Genomic DNA, 17,417 nt, shown 5'->3' with positions numbered 1-17,417 from the left:
GCGATCCTATTCCATAGCCTGGAAGGTCACCTAACCTGAATCCTCTTGATTGGATATCTAAAGTCAATTGTGGGGTGAAATTTGGAGACGGAATTTGTTGCCAGAATTGTATCTGCCTGTGATGTGATTCGCAAGACACCAGGAATATTAGTCAGGGTGCGTCAGAATCTTATTCGCCGATGTCATGCTTGCATTGAGGTTGATAGCCGTCAGTTTCAGCAGATTTTCTAAGATACAGTACAAATGGTACGTTCATTGTGCTGGTGATAGTATTTACAATTAACTGTAACTAATGTAAAGAAGAAAGTACACATTAATGTGATTTGCTTCTGTTATCCCCGTAAGCCGGCTTCTCCAACTCCAGATTCCCTACCTCAAGTTGTTCAATTGAGCATCCTCTACGTCCTGCTAAATTTTTGCACGCAGTTATGGAAACACCCAGTGCATCATGTAACGTAAAATTCACTTCTGAACAAATTGTAAGTATAGTACTTGCTTTTTGCTTTGTTTGAAATTAACTAGCACTTATTTTTGAAATGTCTGCTTGTGCCTGAAAAAAAAGTACTGTGAAACAATAACTTCTATCCAAACAGTAAAACCATGTTTCTACTACTGTAAAATACATGTTTAAATTATTCCAAATAGTTAACACGTTCAAAGGTGGCTACACTGAGTCACAGCGCCAGAGATTGCGCCAAAGAGTTTTATTCCGCCGCCTCTACTGGCAGTGCTTATTCAGAAGTTGTGGTAGTTAGTGCTTGCGGAGAGGATGTGCATCGCTGTACTATTTGAGGCCATGTCGTGTGCAGTTGTTTTGATGGGCTAGACAACAGATGTTCGAATGGAGATGTTGTAATGATCAAAGTGTATTTTTCGTCAATATATATGAAGGTAAAAAACATTTTTTTTTTAATTTCTTAACTAACAATGTCTCTTGGTCACAGGTTCAGTCAACAAAGCATCTGGCTTGTGTTCATGTATTAGAGTGTAATTCTGGTTTCTATGTGCAATCATAGTATTTCTGGTTTTTTTAGATTACTTCATTGTAAATGGCGTTTAAAGCATCTTGTCGCATTGAGGAAGAACCGTGCCAGATGTGTACGTTGAATCGCACTTCCACACACAGAACAGTTACACTTGTGCTTTGTTGTTTCGTAGCTTTCATAGTTGCTGTGGACTTAATTAATTAATTGTGTTAACGGAAATTTCGTTTCATTCTTTGTTGTTATTCTATGCAGTCAGATTGCGTACTAATATTAGTCAGGGCCGACCCTTTACGAGTCCTCGTAGCTGGACATACAGCTACTAAAATTAAAATTATTTGCACAATATTTAGTTAAGCCCCTATTCACGTGGCGACCGCTGCTTCGGATCGTCCCTTGGATTTCTTTTGATAGTAAAAGTAGCAGACAGTAGTATTGTTGTAGTAATTTGTAGTAATAGAATATTGCATGTGTAGATTTGCTAACTGAACATTTGTAGTTGTCTCGTCATTCCTCTAATGGTATTTTTGCAGTATTTAATTTTTGATGTCTTGTATACGGGTTTGACAATTTTGTGCAATTATGAAGATTTCAATTGTTCGTTGATCGTGTTTGTCGGGAAGTATTTCGTGTGAATGGTATTATTGGTGATAAAGTGTCATATTGTGTGTAATTTTCGTATAGTGACGAGTTTTGTATGTTTTGTAAATGATTACGCGATCGATGAAAAAGGCAAAAATGATCGGTAGTGAGAATGACGAAATTGTTAACATGGCGAACTCGCCAACACAGGAGAACAGTATGATGAATAATGAAGTAGAAAACAATGTAATAAGTCGGGAAAATAGTCCGGAACCAGTTCAAAATTTTTCTCAATCAAAAAATTCACAGAATACGAGATTAACGCTAGAAGATTCTGGAATAGTATCGAACACAGATAGCTTTACAGCTATGACGAAGGAAGTTAGTTTTACGGGAAATGTTAGGGGCGAAAAGAATTTCGAACAAGTTAATATGGAGCAGTTGGTGAGTGCAATATTAAATTTGGGATCTGAATTAAAAACTGGTATGGGAACAATGGAAACACGGTTAGACTTACTGGGATCACAGTTAAGATCTGAATTAAAAACAGTAGCAACACGGTTAGAAACTGATATGGAAACAATGGAAACACGGTTAGACTCCCGAATAGGGACATGTTTCAAAAACATGAAAGATGAATTAAAGAAAGAAATTAGAGAAGAAGTACAACCGATTTTGAATGCTCACAATAATAGATTAATTTCAATAGAAATCAGACAAAAGGAACAGGATAGAGAACAGGAAGAAAGAGATCGCGTGATAGTACAAAAATTTTCAGAGTTGAATTTACAATGTGCACACGATAAGGAAGAAATATTTGAAAGAATCGAGGAATCCGTACCAAATGACAGAATAAATGACCAAACACAACAATATAAACAGATAACTACTAAATGTGTCAATACTGAAACCCGAGTCGCGACACGTATGGAAGATGTAAATAAACAGAAAGAACAAATAGGTGAGTTATCGGAAAGAGTTGAGGAGATTTCAGATAAATTGACGAGTCTTAGTTTAAATGGGGACAGAGATTCAGATGATACAGCTCCATTGCCATTTGCAGAAACTGAAGAGTACCAGAACATAAATAAACATGTTGACAATCAGGGAAAATTTAATGAACGCATTAAAAGGGAATTTGAGGCGTTATGAAAGCAAGTCAAACAAATTGAAAGCGAAATCGTAGGAAAAGACAGTAGAAGAAATTTAGAATCACAGATAGCAGCGGGTTTTGAAGAAAATAATTTATTTCATTTACGAGATGCAACAAGAGAGCGCCAGGCGCGCGAACTTGACAATAATCGACATTCGGACTGGGACAGACGCGGTAGGTCTTTGTCGCCATGAGGCGAAAACTTTGACTATAAACACTTTTTAACTGTTCGGAAATTTAAGATCTTTCGCAATTCTAAAAATGACATACATCCATGTTCATGGTTAGATCAATTTATGTACGCACTTCCACCAAATCGGCCACTAAGTCACAAACTGGAATTTATGTGCGGCTATTTATGTCCTCAGGGGATTCGCTACACTAAGTGAATATGAGCCGTAGCGTGCACAGGGCCCCGAGCTGTAGTGGTGCTATTTCCCTTTTAGTTTTCTGCACCGCTGCCTACTCTTCAACTATTCTTTGTATCTATCAAAACAATTCTTCAACTATCAATCTATCTAGAGAGTCGGTAAAGAATAACCGGATATTACTATTTTACCCAAAAGTGATTTCTGAAATTACCATTTGGACTTACTGTATCTTCAGCAGCATTCATTCATGGTTTAAACGAAATTTTTCCTGTTTATCTTCGTGACAATATTACTTCATATGTTGACGATATTCTTATTGCTAAACGTTCTTGGAGTGAGCACAACAAAATTTTGGATTCTTTATTACGTATTTCTCCAAGGGTTGGCATTACAGTGAACTTGGAAAAATCTGAATTTGGTCGTTCTCAGGTGAAATTTTTGGTCATATTATTTCTACAGAAGGTATTCTTCCTGACCCAGAGAAACTAGATGCTATTCGTAATTATGCTGTTGCTACTACAAATGTTCGTAGTTTCCTTGGTGTCTGTAATTTTCTTAGATGCTTTGTTGGATTGGACGATTTGGCCACACCTCGTTTATGTGAACTATCTGGAAAGAATTCTAATTGGTGTTGGAATGAGGAAGCTCAATCAGAATTTGAACAACTTCGTGATGCTTTAGTTGCTGCTCCACTTCTTTCACATCCGGATTTATCTAAAGATTTTTGTTTGGCGATGGACTCATCATACAAAGGCCTAGGTGCACATTTATTTCAAGAGCTAGAAGAAAACAGCGTTGTAGTACAGAAAACTATTGCATTTGGAAGTCGTGTTCTCTCTAAATCAGAAAAGAATTATTCGATTATGGAACTTGAAGCCTTGGCTGTTGTATGGGCTTTCACAAAATTTCGCATATTTTTGTATGGCAGACATACTAAGGTTTACACCGATCATCGAGCTCTGGAATTTCTTATGTAACAAAATTAACACATGGAAGATTGTCACGATGGGCGCTGTATCTACAGGAATTTGATTTTAGTATTGTTTACATACAGGGTTCTTCAAGTATTATTGCTGATGCTTTATCACGTGCACCTATGGGTTTAAAACAAAGTGCTGAGGAGGACTGCAAAGAAAACAATTATTGTTTGATGTATATTCAAGGTGCTGCGTTTGAAAATTTTATTTCGTCTTCGCTCCAGGACATCGCTAAGGAGCAAAATAAGGATCCAATCTGGAAGGACATTAAGGAGAAGTGGAGGAGAAAGGAAAGCGTAGCGATTAGACAGTATTATTTAGTTCGCAATGATATTATTTTTAAACGAAAATCGGTCGACAACTCTGTTTGGTTAGTTTGTATTCCTGATGAGTGGGTTAATAAGTTGATTTGGTATACACATTTCAGTTACGCACACTTTGGCCCCAGAAAATGCTTTCATAAATTGCGAGAAAATTGCTACTTTAGTAATATGGGAAAACGTATTCGATCTGTTCTTGCCAAATGCAAATTATGTCAAAAGACTAAGCCGCCAACTATTTCTCACAGAGCACCGTTGTATCCTATCATTCCAGCGAAATTAAAGGACATGTCTGCAGTCGATTTGATCGGTCCAGTGGTTCGTTCTATTGATGGTTTTGCGTACATTTTGGTAGCAGTGGAATTGACATCAAAATATGTGTGTTTTACACCTTTACGTAAAGCAAAAGCTCGTTCAGTATCTAATGCTTTCATCAAACATTTTCTTAAAGAAGTGGGTCACGTTGATAAGGTTATATCAGATAATGGATCACAGTTTTGCTCTAAAATTTGGCTTCGTACTCTACGGCGTCGTAAGATTAAACCAATTTTCATTTCGCTTTTTCACCCTCAATCTAATGCTTCAGAGAGATGGATGAAGGAAATCAATAAATTGTGTCGACTTTATTGTCATCAGAATCACAGAACGTGGGATCAGTATCTCCATATTTTTCAAAACATTCTGAATGAACTCCCTAATGATTCAACTTCTTTACCGCCTATATTGATATTAAAAAACAAAGCACCGACAAATCGCATTTCTGAAATCGTTCCTTTTCCGCCTACACGGAAACTGCGGAATTCTGAAGTTGTGAACCTGGCTCTGCAAAATATTGCATCTGCGGCTGCTAGAAGAGAGAAATCAGCTAAACGTCCTGGTCATTCAAAAACCTTGTCAGTTGGTCAAAAGATGTTAATTAAGTCTCATCGTTTGTCTCACAAACGAAAAGGCTTGTGTCGCAATTTTTTTCTGCTTTTTAACGGTCCATATAAAGTTCGCAAAATTATTCATGATATCACTGTCGAAGTAGAAACTCTTAAATCTCGGCGCTCTAAGGGAGTACATCATATACCGAACGTTAAAATTTTTGTGGAATGACATACTTTTGAGAGACTAACAGTTACATGTAAACACGTAGAGAATACAAAGATACCGCGCCGTGTTCCGGCGGCGGCACATACTCAAAGCAACAGTCAAGTCTGCGCGCCGCACAAGACAGTCGTTGACCGCAAACAATTACTTCCTACGTCACGCGTACCTACAGCTGATCGAGCGCTCAGTGCGAATGCACTGACAGCCGTAAACAAATACACAGTCTAATTTCTCTGATTAAATTCAGTATAAAGCTATAGTGACTTGATAAATTATGTTATTAACGTTCAGTATTTTTCAGGATACGGTTGTATAAAATATTTAAGAACTTCAGGTAAATTCTGTGTGTGTCCGATGTTAAGAGGACTTGCTATCGAGAAATTTTCAGGAAGAATGTAATTTCGAAGAAGAAACTAACTAAAAAGGTAAGTATTAATTGATTTATTTTTCAGGTAACGTATTTCCACTTAGGTACGTACTTTAGACGTAATTTGCTGCTCGCGATTACGTGATTTATACTTTGTATTATCTGATTTTGACAATGACTGATTAATGAACAGGGTTGTTACTTATGTATATTATGCATCGTTTGGCTGCTATGCTTTTTCACTGATGTCACATTTTTTTTTACTATGTGCCTGCTGTGCTTATTTATTTAAATTATGATTGTCACCTGATTAGATGTGCTGATATGGTTATGTATGTAAGTTATACTTTGTGATTTATCTGCTTGCGCCTTCATGTTTACTTATTAAGATTACATATGAACATTTATTTGCTTATGCTGATATGATGCTAATGACCTGTTTATTATGTAAGATACATATTTGCTGCCCATGCGTATGGACTGCATATTTACACATTTCTGTTTTGTTGCCATAAATATACTCTAATTTGGTATATAGAAATGGTGGTATATGGTGTACGAACATGGGGTTTAGGCCACAGTATGGTGTTAATTATAGATTGTTCGCTTGGCAGAGCCTCGTTGTAGGGATTGTGCTGCATCCACTTGTTGACATTCTGTTCTCTACTGGTATATTTACTCGCTATTGCATGCTTTGCTTACGCTCAGTGCTTTATATTTTAAGATAAGAAAATGAACTGCTATGATTCTACGAACGAGACGTTGGTACAAGAAACTTCATTGAAGTCACATGAGCTGGAGGTTTTATGGAAGCTGTATAAATTTATGCTAATAGGAGGGAAGCTAACGACATGACATACCAACACTAGGTTTAGACCATTGACAGTTATTACTCTGCATTCTTCGTGAGCAATTGAAATAGCAAGTGACACTTGACACAAGAAATACTCCACATGCTTGCTTCTGTTTTGCCATGATTCTTGAAGTGGTGTACACACTGTGAAATATTACGATCATTAACACTCCGTACTCGTACTTACTTACTGAAAGTTATTCAAACTAAAGGCTGTTAGAGGTTATGTAGGCATTTCTTTTATTTAATGATGGACAAGGTAACCAAAATGTATTTTATGATTCATAATGAGTAGAAGATTTGGGTCAGATGGATTACACAGAGGTTGTGTGTGGACATTGTGTTTTCGGATTGTATGGGATGATGAATTGAAGTTTGTACTAGGATTTTATCTGTACTTGTTCAAGGAGACTAACTAGAGGAAAGAGTTGTTATGGAAGTGAAATTATATTTGCGATAAGGTTTATATGTGTCGACGTATTGAAGAGGTATTATTGAGGTACTGAGATTGAGTGAAGTTGATGATTATTGGAGTTTTGGTCGACAAGAGGTAAGGTAAATGATATTGATGATAAGGTTTATATGTATCGACGTAAGAGGTATTATTGAAGTATTAAGATTATGTGATGCTGATGATTATTGGAGTTTTGGTGGATAAGAGGTAAAGTAAGTGAGGAGCATATTTTTTTTGTTGGTTTATATGGAACAAGGAGGATGAAGATGGCAGACTAGAACACTCAAGTGGAAGGAAGATTGTCTACACACACACTTTGTTAAATCACTAAGCAGTATATACTTTTTTTTGGAGAGAGGAAGTATTTGCATATCTTGGCACACTGACAGTTGTTCAGCACGGCACATTTTGATTTGGCTTGGCAAACATTGGTCTTGACATGATGACTATGACGTTGACTAACTATTATTGACTGTTATACACTGTTGCCACTACTACTTGATACACAAGTTGAACATAAAATTTTGGACAGAATTGCATTTACACAGTTAACACTATTCAATTACACAGTAGTACTTAATGTGGAAGAAAGATGAGTGAGTGTGTTTTGTGTGTTTTCCTTTCCTAATCCCAGATAATTGGTACCGACCTATCTCCTAAATATTATTTTACTTGTTTGTTGCGGCTTGCACTGACACCCATAAATATTATAGGTTTACTGATATTTGTGTATTTGTAACAGTTAATATGACAATTATTTGATATCATTTGTGTGTTTATTATAATTTGTATGTTTAGTGTAAGAGCATTGATGATAATTTTGTAACTGATGGAACTGCTTCTACTGACATAGTGTCACTTGTTGGTGTCTGCACCCGTTCAACATTCCTGGATGCCACTAATGGAACTGCTTCTACTGAAATGATGTAACTTGTTGCTGTCTGCACCTGTCAACATTACTGGGTGCCACTGATGGAACTGCTTATACTGAAATGATGTCACGTTTTGGTGTCTGCACCTGCTCGGCATTGCTGGGTGCCACTGTTGGAGCTGTTTAAATACTGTTGATAAAATGTTATGAGACTGTTATTTGCACCTGTTGGTCATTGCTGGGTGCTACTATTGGAACTGTCAACTACTCTGAGGAGTGCTACTTGTGTATTGAACTATTGAAAAGATTTTATGTGAATATTTGTATAAACTGATTTTTTGTGTATTTACTGTTTATGAAATGTTATGAGACTCTTACCTACACCTATTCGTCATTGCTGGTGCCATTGATTGAATGATACTTGTGTAAACTATTCTGTAAAATCACATGTATGAAAGCATTTGTATTCCCTACTGTATTTTATATTAGGTTATTGAACGGTCAGTGCAAAGCCAAAATTTATCTAGTTATGTGATATTTACTTATTAATATTACCTTTTATTTTTGTCTGTAGTCTTTTTGACGAATTTGGTGGTATTTTCCCCACCAATGCTGGCAAAAATACCATCAAATTCTAACCCGTGGAGGAGGGGCATATGAAAGGTGGCTACACTGAGTCACAGCGCCAGAGATTGCGCCAAAGAGTTTTATTCCGCCGCCTCCACTGGCAGTGCTTATTCAGAAGTTGTGGTAGTTAGTGCTTGCGGAGAGGATGTTGATAGCTGTACTATTTGAGGCCATGTCGTGTGCAGTTGTTTTGATGGGCTAGACAGCAGATGTTCGAATGGAGATGTTGTAATGATCAGAGTGTATTTTTCGTCAATATATATGAAGGTAAAAAACATTTTTTTTATTTTTTTTTTTAAATTTCTTAACTAACAATGTCTCTTGGTCACAGGTTCAGTCAACAAAGCATCTGGCTTGTGTTCATGTATTAGAGTGTAATTCTGGTTTCTATGTGCAATCATAGTATTTCTGGTTTTTTTAGATTACTTCATTGTAAATGGCGTTTAAAGCATCTTGTCGTATTGAGGAAGAACCGTGCCAGATGTGTACGTTGAATCACACTTCCACACACAGAACAGTTACACTTGTGCTTTGTTGTTTCGTAGCTTTCATAGTTGCTGGGGACTTAATTAATTAATTGTGTTAACGGAAATTTCGTTTCATTCTCTGTTGTTATTCTATGCAGTCAGATTGCGTACTAATACTAGTCAGGGCCAACCGTTTACGAGACCTCGTAGCCGGACATACAGCTACTAAAATTAAAATTATTTGCATATTATTTAATTAAGCCCCCATGCAACGTCCTGTGAATCTTCAGTTTCTGAGGAATTGCACTGCATCACGAGGTGGATTTTCAGGTTTTCCATTTTCAAAGATCTACGGTTGTCGCTGAGGATAGTTTTGCACCTGGAAAACAGGACGTCAAAAGAGCGTGTCTGAAGTCGGGGAAGTCCCAGCAGGCCAGCCTTGGTCCTTGTCTTAAAATGTTTTGGTATTCCCAGAAAGACTATCACTAATTTCGCACGTTGCAGAATATCCAGGACTCCGCCGGAAAACATTTTGCAATTTGTTGTTGACTCTGTCAGCCACATGACCACGAGCTCGACCCAACTCACTTTGTACAATTTGTACAATATTAGAGGCATCAAACAATTGAGTACCAGCAGCTTCCAGTCGTGTAGTTGCTTTTGATACCAATGCAAAGTTGACGTTGATGTAATTCAAGTTTCCAGGCGATATCTGTAAAGGTCTGTTAAGACATCTTTCACAATTTTGATAACACCTGTTCATCGCTATCAAGATCGCTAAAAATTGTCTTCATTTTGGTGCAGTCGATGCAGTAGTACTCCGTAGCATTAAGGCCAGAACGCCATCGTATAAGAACAGGCTGATGGGGAGGGGCAGTGAGGTGCCTGTTCCTTGAATTTCTGCACCCGTAGTGGAGCCTATACATGGATTTTCTTGCAACAGGAAATTAATTTGTGCACATCAATGCAATCTGATCGCACCTGTTCTGCAACTCTCTTTAACGGAAGTGCAAGGTAAGTGACTTACACCATACTGGGGTAGAGAATCTCAAACGCCTTGGCTGCTTTAGCCATGTACGAAGCGTCATCTGTTACTAGAAGCAAAAAGTTGTCTCTGTTCACATCACCTGACCACAGGAGCTTTATAGTTGTCAAACCAACAAAATGGCAGTTGTCGAGCTGTTTACTGTTTCGTGGTCTTTCCACGTTAAGAGCTACATTTCGCCAGGCCCGTCAACTTTTGGAATGTAAACATCAACGCCTACACACGTCTGTGTTTCATCTATGGAAACCCAGACCTTTTTCTGCAGTAACAATAATTCGTATTTTATTGAGCACCTTCTCTTATTGTTAGCACAATGACAAATACACTCTAAGCTTGAGCACTTGAGTACCTTCTCTTATGGTTAGCACAACGACAAATACACTCTAAGCGAAAAAACAACGGACCATGAAGGAATCATACGAATGGGACGGTGACTGGTATATGAGATGTACATGAAGACAAATGATTGCAGTTTCAGAAAAATTTGAAGATTTGTTCAAGGCAGAGAGCTTCATAAATTGAGCAAGACAGTAACGCGTTGGTTCCGCATCTGGTCCTTATGCAAGCAGTTATTCGGTTGATAGTGTCATTGCATGTTCTTCTGAGGGATGTCGTGTCACATTCAGTCTCACTGGAGGGATGGATTGACAAAACCCTGAAATGATATGGAGGGCACTCCCTCAAATGCGCCAAACGTCCCCAACAGGGGTGACATCCGAAGCCGTTTCTGGAAAATGTAGTGTTTGGTAATCACGAAGGCAAGCAGTAGGAACTCACGCCGTATGCAGGCGGGGATTATCTTCCTGTACTGTTATTCCAAGATGGCTTGCCACAAAGGGCAACAGAACACGGCGTAGAAGTCGTCGACGTACCGCTGTGCTGGGAGGTTGCCGCGGATGAGGACCAAAGGGGTGCTGCTACGAGAACAAGTGGCACCCCGGGTCGTCACTGCTGGTATTCAGGAGGTACGGCGGGCGACGGTCATATTGGGTACCCTACCGCTGTCTAGGCGTCTCCAGACACGGTTTCGCTGCTCATCGGGATTCAGTTCGAAGTGGGGCTCACCACTGAAGAAAACTCTACTCCAGTCAAGGGGACTCCAGATTGATGATGGCTGGCTTCATTAGCATTCTGCCTCCTTGCTTGCTAGTGTGTGTATTTGGTGGGTGCACATATGTTGCTCCCCGTGACATTGGCCCACAACCGCATAGGAAACCACGGTCAAGTGTTCGCCATTTAGGCGTCCACAGGTTGGTCTGCGATCCACCGCAGGTTACACACAGCTGGGGCCCGCTGCTGGAGGTACTGACAGGTTCGGCTACCACCTGCATTGGGAGGTCTCTCAGGCGGTTAGCTACATGAACGTCTTATGATTCTGTAAAAGAAAGCAACCTAAGAGTTCTTCGCATATGCATATGAGAGCAGTGAAGTTTGACTTGATTTTTATGGCACAATGTGATTCAGGGTGAATATTTAATCTTAAACAAAACACTGCTCTATGATCATACCTGTAACCCACACCTTTGTCCCGTTCTTCTACACTGAAACGAGTAATGGATTATTCAGAATTTTGTTTTGACAGTTATACAGGCTTGCCATATCGATGCACGATGAAACATCCCCTTAGAAAAATTTATGAATGACAGTGTTGGTAAAACCCTTACGATATTTGATTTTCAAATAGCTGAGCAGAACTAAACGTACTCAGACATTTCGCTCTTTACTTATTCTGATCAACACTAAACTGACACACAATATTTTTAGCGCAATGCAATCTGACTTTCAGTAATCCCTACAAAAGAATGGCCCTGACTAACAATAACCTATACCTGTCATGCATCACTTACCTCACAAAAGTCTTCGTTACTCGAACTACTGCAATACAGCGAGCGCCAATACTGCCAGCTAAATAAAAGATTCTAACTACTCAAGGCACTAACTACCGATAGGCATACTTAGCAAATGAAAGATTTTGATAGAGAACAAACAATGTATTTACCTTAATAGTGTTCAAAAGTCATTATATATATATATATATATATATATATATATATATATATATATATATATATATATATATATGTGTGTGTGTGTGTGTGTGTGTGTGTGTGTGTGTGTGTGTGTGTGTGTGTGTGCGTGTATCAGTTCATGACATCCAATCCAGTATTACAAATTTACTCTTTCTGATGGTCACACGCCCAGATCGTCCGCTCTCAAAATTCTACCATCTCTCTTCCCACACCCACCACTGCTGGCGGCTCACCTCCAACTGCGCAACGCTACGTGCTGTTCACGTCCAACTGTCCAACACTACAATAACGAATATTCCAACAATGTCAACCAGCCACAGACTGCACGCAGCACAGCCAGTGATTTTCATACAGAGTGCTACGTGGCGATACCAACATAAAAACCTAAACAGCCTACTTACAGAGTCTCTTTAAAACTGACAATAAATGTTCGATGTGGTTTTCGATGGACTTTTTCCGTTGGAGATCGTGCATCTTGTGTAGTGCCTGCGTAAAGAGGTAGGAACATAAATACGGCATTGTGTCTGTTGCACTGTTGAACCAGTTTCGTGATGTGTCACTGAAAGTTCGTACGAATGTTTCAGCGAGCCCATTGGCCCCAGGAGGCATCGGTATTGTCAAGAAGTGTGAAAAGACTTTGGTTAAAAATGTTAAATTTCCTGAGAGTTGAATTGTGCGCCATTGTCATTTAAAATAGATTTTGGTGGTCCTTCAATGGCGAATACTTTTGACAAAGCCTGAATTGTCTTTGTTGAAGATATCGCTGACATCTGCATCACAGATGGAAATACGGAAAAACCATCGATGAGGATGAGCAAGAAACTTCCGAGAAACGGTCCTGCAAAATTAGTATACAAACACGACCAGCATTCTGTTGCATGTGGCCTCGGGAAATATTGTGAAGTGGAAGCTCACTGGCATTTTAAACAGCATCTAGTCAGCCTTATTTCAATATCTTTATCAATATTTTGAGAGTAGCACCGCTCTCTGGCAATGCATTTGGCACGGACCATTTCCAGTGCCGCTGATGCAGCATCTGTAGTACCATACCTTAAATTAAGGTTTTCTTTTTTGTAGTCCAATACGTCTGTCAATTATTCCACAGACCTAGAACATTAGATTGTAATGTGGCATCATTTTGAGCCACATTACAACTACCACGCCGGAAAGAAGACCCTTCAATAGTATAAACATCGAGACAGGAAACCATTAACGATACTGACATCGGCTAGGGATCTTAATTTGTACCTGAATATCTGCACGTTGGGCGATAGTGAAGCGGACAGGGACGGGAGGCTGGCATGGGAACGGGAAAGACACAAGCGCGGCAAGCAGGCCTGAGAGCTAAAGACAACAGCGCCCGTAAGCTACTCTGGAAACCCCAGGCACGTGGACCGCGGCTTAGCGGGAGCCACGTGGCCGAGGACAAGGAGAAGACACAAGGTCACGCTCACAAAACGCGTGGCGGCGTGTAGGTGGTTTTCCCAACGGCCGGAGCGGAAGCTTCTGGAACAGTCTGGAAGCTTCTAGAAGCTTCGGTTGGTTGCAAAACTGAGATTGGTCGGCGCTCGGAAACGAACGCCTTCCAGCAACATGATTGGCCACGCACATGAAAGGGGTGAAGAGAAAAAGAACAGGAGTTACGAAAACGCGTAGTGTCTGTGAAACACTTGTTCCTGGGGCGTCGAGGAGGGAGGTTGGTCCTGGCGAGGTGTGCGACCTCGTTACTGGGACAGAGTACTTGTAGCGAGAGCCTGAGGATCGTCTGGTGTTCCTCGGCAGCCGTGGAGGTGCTCTCGGAAGCTTTTGGTGAGGCAGAATTTATGTTATCTCGCTGAGGCGAGAACCTTTACAGCGATAAGCGTTAGATCACTGTAGTGGTCGTACATTCGCAACGGCGGTGAGGGAAGTAAAGTAAATTGCTGATCACGTGTCTTTTTCGTTCTATGCTGAAGTTTTACGTTGCTGGGGCAGAATTTATGTTATCTCGCTGAGGCGAGAACCTTTGCAGCGATAAGCGTTAGATCACTGTAGTGGTCGTACATTCGCAACGGCGGTTAGGGAAGTAAAGTAAATTGCTGATCACATGTCTTTTTCGTTCTATGCTGAAGTTTCACGTTGCTGGGGCAGAATTTATGTTATCTGGCTGAGGCTAGAACCTTTGCAGCGATAAGCGTTAGATCACTGTAGTGGTCGTACATTCGCAACGGCGGTTAGGGAAGTAAAGTAAATTGCTGATCACGTGTCTTTTTCGTTCTATGCTGAGGCTTCACGTTGCTAGTCGCGAATGTAGTTCTAAATATAATTGCAATTGCCATAGCTGATGTCAGTATTCCGCGCTTGAATTAACGACCGCGAATAACAGGATAGTGCCAGACAGAGCGATTACTAAATGTGAATAGGCGGAACTAAAATGTTACTCGTACTGTGTGATCTTGTATGGAGTAAACTGCAGAAAAGTAAAGAATTTAAGACTACTGAGTGTATCATTTCATAGCTAGTGCTTTCCTTTGTTATTTTATTATCTCCTTATTTGTGTATTTCATGTTTGCAACCACCTGGTGGAGGCAGTGTTTGTAGGTCAGAACATCTGAACATTCCAGCATATACTGAGGATATGGTTAGAAACCAACCGGATTTGCATACGACTAGTTAACGTCACATATAGAGCAAAGGATAAGCTTACCCTTCTGGAGAGTGTGTAAGTGTCAGGGCGACAAATTAGCGTTATAAAATCCGTTGTGCAAAATTTTTCACTTATACGTTCGGCTCGCGGGCTTACCCATCAGCAGAAAAGAGCAAAACAGAAGTGGTAGCTTACAAGATGACCTCCACTTTCTGACCTGCCTGTCAATTTCATCCCGTTACAGTACAATCGGTTTTATCTCAGGTTACTGCCTTGGCTTATTCGTATTCTTCAGCTCCCTACATTTTTCTTTCCTATTGACGTACCCTCTGCACACTTCACATGCATGTTTGGGCTCATTGTTCTGCTGGAGAACAAACCAGCGATTAATAGATCTCTTGTAAGATGGAACTGCAGTGTCAATCAGTATCCTGTGGTATCCTTTCTTCCTTAATCTTCCATTAATTCTCCCTAGACCACCGAATTTACCTCGCACAAAACATCCTCACACCATGACCGCCGCTCCTCTACGCTTCACCGTTAGCATCACAAACTACTACTCATATGTTCTCCACAAAGTCAACGGACAAATATTCGACGATGGCTTCCAAATAATTCAGACTCATATTCGTCCGTGAATAACGCCTTCGATCATTGTCGCACGCTCTATTTTTTATGTTTTTGTACCCATTTCAATCGTTTCCTCTTATTTTCTTTGCATATTGGTCGTTTTGCACCCCTTTAAACCTGGTTCACGGAGTCGATGTTGTACTGTTAAGACAGATTGGTGCTGCTCGTATACCATTTACTTTCTCGCAAATTTCAGATGCAGTAGTACACTACTCCTCTGGCGTTTTCTCTATACACACTTGAACTGATCTTCCCTTGTTACTCGGCGTCTTACAGATCGTGTAATAATTGCACTGGTACCAATTTGCTTGATCCGCAGCAGTGTATAACCACTGCACACTGGGTTAAGACAACTTTAGTTGCTATTGTCCTACTACAATAGCCTTCCTGATGAAGAGCTGCAATTACAGCACATTTTTCAGTTCCTACCTCTCGCTTCCGTCCCATTAGGAGGTAACTGGTATGAATCTGACCACGTATACTAACACAGTGATAGATGCACAAAATGTACTGTAAATTAATTAGAACAGGCTGTTACGCAGCCACCAGAAGAAATGAGGCCTATTTGAAAGGAACCGACTTGGGTAAGCCACGTCACCGTTGTGGATACTGATCAGTGCCAATATATGCGAGCAGTCAGTCAGATACACTACAGAGTCGCATAGTCTGTGCGTATTTGTACTTGTTTCATCATAAGAAAGGGGATCCGACAGAACATTCAAAAAGAAACCTCTGTTTTAGGTACAAATGCATAGTTGTGACAGCTGCTCGGAATCTTTCGATGGATAGTGAAAGTAATCACCAGTGTAGGAGTGAATGAGAGGAACACGGCTGAAAAGGAGAAAAGAAATGATTTTTCACAGAATTTCCCCGACGTGGACGTTGAAGTCCCAACGCCATCTTTTTTTTATGGAAGCTCACACAATCGCATGGACGTCACTAATCACGTTTGTAGCAGAGGCACCTACCTGCTGACGTAGGCGGTGCACATTCGGTGCAGGGTGCTGGCATCGAACCGGCGCTGCTGACAAAGCAACACAGTCCTTAATGACGACGTAAAAGAAAGGAAGATCATCATTTAACGTATTGTCGACGATAACGTTATTAGTAATGAAGGTCAAGCTCGAGGTCAGACTGAACAAGGATAAAGTAAGGCTATCACGCTGTACAGGTACTGACTGCAATCTAAATTGGATGGCGGGAGGCAGATATCTCAGGTAGTGTGTTGCGCCTTGGAACACTTTACAGACTTTCGCCTCCAGCCAGACCTGCAATAGAAGTTCAATATATTTTCTTATTGCATCTTGAAACGATAGCGTTCATTCTATCTGTGCTGCAGTCGGTACCTGAACTTACACAAATTACTCCGGAAAAGTACAGCTTCCCAAAACGTAAATAACTATTCCAAGCTACAAAATGGTCATATACTTACGAACAAAATTCTGTCCAAGTTTAAAAGAGCTGAAATCGAGAAATCTTGCCAATACTGTGTTTAATGGTCTAATTTAATAGTCTATGAGTTAATGGCTAAGCAGGGATGGCTAGGGGACAAATGTAAGGATGTAGAGGCTTATCTCACTATGGGTAAGATAGATACTGCCTACAGGAAAATTAAAGAGACCTTTGGAGATAAGAGAACGACTTGTCTGAATATCAAGAGCTCAGATGGAAACCCAGTTCTAAGCAAAGAAGGGAAAGCAGAAAGGTGGAAGGAGTATATAGAGGGTCTATACAAGGGCGATGTGCTTGAGGACAATATTATGGAAATGGAAGAGGATGTAGATGAAGATGAAATGGGAGATACGATACTGCGTGAAGAGTTTGACAGAGCACTGAAAGACCTGAGTCGAAACAAGGCCCTGGGAGTAGACAACATTCCATTAGAACTACTGACAGCCTTGGGAGAGCCAGGCCTGACAAAACTCTACCATCTGGTGAGGAAGGTGTGTGAAACAGGCGAAATACCCTC

The sequence above is a fragment of the Schistocerca americana genome, chromosome 7 (genome assembly GCF_021461395.2).
Source record: "Schistocerca americana isolate TAMUIC-IGC-003095 chromosome 7, iqSchAmer2.1, whole genome shotgun sequence".
Taxonomy (NCBI): Eukaryota; Metazoa; Arthropoda; class Insecta; order Orthoptera; family Acrididae; genus Schistocerca; species Schistocerca americana.
This window is presented reverse-complemented; position numbering follows the sequence as displayed.